Below are 5,594 nucleotides of genomic sequence, written 5' to 3'. Positions count from 1 at the left end.
TTCCTGCTCAGCTCCCTGTCCCAGCTTGGGAGAAGAAGCAAACAGAGGCAGTCAGAGAGTGCCTGAGGGTGGGGAGAAGCTGTCTAGCCATGCTCCACATTTCACTGCCACCTCTGGGCTGATGACTCACAGATCTGCCTCTCCACTCCACCCCTGCCAGCTTTGGTTCATGCTGAAGTTTTGGCCTGTCCCTCTGACCTGTCCTGGCTAGTGTCTAGCCATCAGCTCCAGTGCAACGTGGCCTCCCCGTACCCCAACCCTGCTACCTCTTCTCTCCATCACTGTGGACAGCATTGCTATCCTGTGTGTCACTCGTGCCCCTCCCTGCTGACTCGGACCTCCTTTTCCGGTCCTCCCCTCCAGGCATCATCTAAGCCTTGCAGATTCTTCCTGCATCCCATCGCTAAGGCATGGCCTTTCATCACTGTCAGCACAGCTACAGCTTCCTTGCAGGCCATGCTACATCTTGATTACATCCGTGGCCCTAAACACCTGCGAGCTGGCCCCATTCCTAGCCACCCGGACCTCTGCTGCAAGGACCAATTCCCCTGCCCATCGCTTGGACCTTGTCATCCAGCTCTTTGCATCACTCCACTGGCACTGCTTTCTCTATCGCAGCAAATGGAGCTTGCCTTTTCCAGCCCCTTATAGCCTCAATCCACCTGACCCATCCTCTCCCTTTCACTATCAACATGACAACTCCCATCTCCAATCAGCCCATTCACTTGCCATTTAGTTGTGTCTTAATCTTCATGCTGAGAAGGAGCATGGGTACCTCATTTAAAGGTTCTCCTTTAAATCCTGCTTTTGAACTTTCTTCTGCCATGATGCCTGCAAAAAACTCAGCATAATCTTGGCCCCTGGTGCTCTGAGACCCCCACCTCCCATGCTGAGCACCATTGTCGCCTTGTGTTCTTCTCTCTGCCTCTCCCCAGCTGTTGTCTCTAGCCTCATGGTTAGGTCACAGCTGGGACCACCCTGGCTCCGAGAGCTCGTGGTCCAGGACTGGCGCTCCGAGCTGCTGCAGTGATACAAATGAAAAGAAGCATTGTTATAACTATAATGAACTATAAAAATAAACATGATTATATAATAGATTCTTGTCATTATAAGTCATAAATAATGTGCATAAATAGAATCCTAATAAATACACTTGAAAGTTTATCTACATTTTTTTCCCTATATTTATTCTTACTTTGAGGCAGAAAAAGGACAAACGGATGGAAAAGAAACAAGACGGAGAAATCTGTGGTTCGACCCTCCTTTAAACCATCAGCTGTGGCATCTGCCAGAGAGTCTGCGGCTCTAGAATCGGCCTTCTTAGCCATCGACAGACTCCTCCACGACCCTTTACTTGACCCGTGTGAGGGATCGCCAGCGGTATATTTATTCCAGCTGTGCAGTTAGTCCAATAAAAGCTATCCCTCCCCAACAGATCCTTGCTTCTCACATAATTTTGTCATATTGAATGAAATAGTTTGAATGTTTGTAAAGGTTGCTCATTAGCCAGTTTCAGGAAGAAGATAGGATTTATCTCCTTATCTAGTTCATTGTTTTGGGGCTACGTGAAAAATGTCCTGACTTCACTTAAAGCCTTAATTTAAATGTTAATCTTTAGAAGTCTTTTACAAAGAAAGCAAATATCCTGAGTTCTGAGACATCAAAGCCTAGGGCCTTTTAACCAGACTGGTAAAAAAAAAAAAGGTATTTACAGTGATATGGAAGAAGTCCCCGCAAGAGTAATTTAAAATGCTCAACAAAGGTAATTTCAAAAGAATCTGTTGAGTAAGATCCGAGCCCAAATTTGGGAGTAGTGACAAGTTGAGTAGGAGGAGCCCACTGACGGCAGCTCACTCAATAAAAACCTGTAACTTACTGTCCCAATTTGGAGGTGACTTCACTTGCAGAACAACGAAGGAAGAATCGCAAGTGTAGCCCGGACCAGATTGATCACCTGACCCAACCTCTCCGTGAACACGAATCTCTTAGTTCACGCTGAAGCCGCGGAGCACCTGAAAGGGACTGAAGGAAGGGGCCTTAGTCCTATCACTGCTGAGCCCAGCTCATTGAATTGTATTGCTGAGGCCAGCCTATTGAACCGTACTACTGAGGCGAGCCCATTGAACCGTACTACTGAGGCCAACCCATTAAATCGTACTACTGAGGAATGAAACCATATTTTGGTATTTGGCTTCTCGGAATTCTAGGATTGTAAGTATATTATGAAAAATAACAGTATTGATTCAAATTTAACTTTTAGTTGTAATTGTAGTTGTTTTTGTAACACTAATTCTTATAGCATTGTTTGGGAAGGAAGTGCATTCGGAGCATTGTTTCTGATATATGTAATTATTGTGTTTTTAATGTTTGTGGTGTTTCTTAAAGCTAAGCAGTGTTATATGCGTAGCAAAGAGTTTTAAAATAAAATTGTGTTGTATAAATTAAGTGTGTAATCATTGTGAAATCGTGCAATCAGCTAACTACTCCCCCAGCCAGTGCATCAAAACGAATCAGTAAATTGTGTGGGATTTTCTCTATGCCATAACCCACTAGAGACAAATTTCTGGACCATCATGGCTACAACTTCACTGTAACACTACTATAATTAGTAGTTTCATATACAATAATATATGATATAACATACAACATAATGACATGATATGATTTGCAACATTATTCATGGATTCATGAATCTATCATGATTTTATGAATCTATGATATGACATGCAACTTTACTGTATTGTTTTGTATTGTATTGTATATCAGTAACAGCAGTGGTAGCAGTAGTACTATTAGTAGTTATATTTTGAAAGGTTTGCTCCTCACTGTTTTTAATGGGTACTTTTTGCCATAGCCATCTCAGTACTCCTCCTATTTTTGGTGCATTTATTACCGTAGTGAAAAGTGAAACGGTGTCAATACACCACCCCATGCGGTCCTTGGGGAGACAGTGAGACGTTTCAAGGTGTCTGCGCTGCAAGGTGTCGGCTCACATCTGGAAGGCCGTGAGGGTTAGGAAGCCCAGTTTCCTCCTCTGTAATGAAAGCCGAGATCTGCACGAGCCGCCACCACCCAGTGCACTACAAGAGCACATCAAGGGGCCGGGGCCGGGTTTTGACACTCCTGGTTTATACAGCGCTGTTGTAAATGGCTCGAGGGAGATTCACAGCGGGCCAAGTTCTTCCCCGAGGCAGGGCAATTCGGAAGGGGAACAGCCACTATTTTCTTCCAATAGGTGGGCCCCACTGCATCTGCCTCTGCTCTAAGACCCGGAGCAGCTCCTCTCGTTTATCAAAAGCTCAGCCTTTCAGCTAGAAGGGGAGTGAGGGGGGCAGCCGGCCGCAAAAGAAAGACCTGCTTGTTACAGAGAAGGGGCCGTGCCAGGCAGACAAAGGGGGCTTTGCTTTCATGAAAGCCATTCAGAGTTGGCCTGCCGCTAACTCAGGGAAGAAACCACAGAGGAATTTGGGTTTGGGATAGACCCTAGTGTCCGAGGGAACTCCAGCCTGTGCAAATGGGATTCTGGTCAGAGCAGTCGCTCTCGAAACAGCCCCGCTTACTTCACCTCTCCGCTCGCAGGTGCTGGGTAAGGCTCCCAGCTGCTCCCCTCCGCGCTGAGAGCGCCTGCAAGGTTCTGCAAAGCCCGTGCAGCAACGCGAGCAAGACCGACAATCCAGCCTGCTCGTGCATGATCGGTCCAAGCGCCAGAGAAGCCCTAGCTGTCGTGTGTGTTAAGCATGAGCAGAAGCTCTCTGCCATTTGGGATCTCCCACAGAGTTTGTTCTGCCAGAAATGAAGCAACTGAGATTTGGACTCGGGGGAAGAGAATAAATGCGCGCTTTAGGTTTATCGACTTTTGGCTTGGATCGAGCATGACTGGAGGCATCTGAACTCCCTGACCTCCAGGCCTGGGACTTGCACGTAGGATGCCTGCCTGGATATGGGGAGTGTCTGAACTCCCAGGTCTACAGGTCTGGGAGACTGGATACTGGCCCAGTTCGAGTTATATGGCCCTTGGATATTTATAGACAAGGCTATTGATTTGGATGTTGGAAATACGTGTGTGTGTGTGTATATATAATGTGTATATGTGCGTGTGTATATATTTGTGTGTGTGTGTGTGTGTGTGTGTATAATGTGTATATGTGCATGTGTATATATTTGTGTGTGTGTGTATAATGTATGTATGTATGTATGTGTATTTTCTTGTCACAAGATTTTTACCTTTATTACAAGGCAAGAAAGGCTCTGGCTCTCTCTTCTGTGTGTGTGCTTATGTATACACACACCTCTGTGTGTGTGTGTGTGTGTGTGACATTATACACACACACAGAGGGAGAAGAGAGGGCCAGAGCCTTCCTTGCCTCACAATAAAGGTAAAAATCTTGTGACACAAAATAAACCTACAGCACATTTATATGTATAAATTAGGGTTGGTGAGCCAGTTGAATTGGCTGATCAAATATTGTCAATTGACCGCATATTTTTTGATATGTCAAAAATCGGTCAAATATTATAGGAAGGTTTCTGTGATTATAGCAACTAAGGATGTAAATATCTTTACAACAAAATAGCTGTTTAAACTCCCCTAATTTAAGCAAATTGCTTGTCAAGAATTGCCCCTCTGTTCTCCCTATTTGCTCAGCTCCCCTCACAGTCCCTAGCAGAAAGACACACGCTCAGAGTGCACGGTTAAATTTTACGTGGATTGGGTCAAGGATCCAGTAGGAAAAAATTCACCATTTGCACCTCTCTTTGATCAGATAAAGGGAAATTTCAACCACAGGGAGGAGGCTTGACCTGCTCCACGCCACCTGGTTTTGCCAGCAGGACAGATGTGCGTCCAGGCGTGCTGCTCCCCACGGCCACAGAGCTCCTTCCACCCACGGGCAGAGCAGCACCCGCCCTCTGAAGGGCAGAAGGCGTCTGATCCCATCCAGCTGCCACTTTACATGCCTGAGTCTTGTCTCACACGCAACCCCACAGCATTGTTCAAATTGCCCCAAGCCTGTGGCCCCCCCAAAATACCCCTAGCAGAGTTTCAGGAAGGAGACGCAATGCTGTTCACTAGAGACTAAGCCCATCTATAAACCTGGAGGATGCTCACAGACTGCAGGCCTGGGCACAAGGACAAACCCTCAAGATAGGCTGCAGTGCAGGAAAGGTGGTTAAACGCAGGACCGTGTAGTGCAGAGGCTTATTTTCTTCACACAGAGCCGCAGATATAACGGGCAGCAGAAGAACAGACACACGCACAAACACAGGCCCTTTCCACTTGAACAACAGAGGAGTGCTTTATCCTCACTCATAACATCCCATGCAATAATGCCAGTGCCTGACTCATGCAGACCCATAAATATAATATGGCAACCGGCTTCCTTCATCACCCTGCCTCTCCCTGCTCTTTTTCTTTCATATCTGCCATTAAGATTACAAGCCCTTGCAGGAAAGTTGTGAGCCTAGCACAGTTGTGAGCCATACCCAGTAACAGAGAGCTTTACCCAAATACCAGGCTTATGACATCAAGCCACAAAAGCAAAAGATATTGTTCATCCTGAGATGTCTACATAGTGCACAGGGCGCTGTGCATTAGA

Source organism: Alligator sinensis, unplaced genomic scaffold (genome assembly GCF_000455745.1).
Source record: "Alligator sinensis unplaced genomic scaffold, ASM45574v1 scaffold2300_1, whole genome shotgun sequence".
Taxonomy (NCBI): domain Eukaryota; kingdom Metazoa; phylum Chordata; order Crocodylia; family Alligatoridae; genus Alligator; species Alligator sinensis.
The sequence above is the reverse complement of the archived record's forward strand: the minus strand, read 5'-3'. Positions refer to the sequence as shown.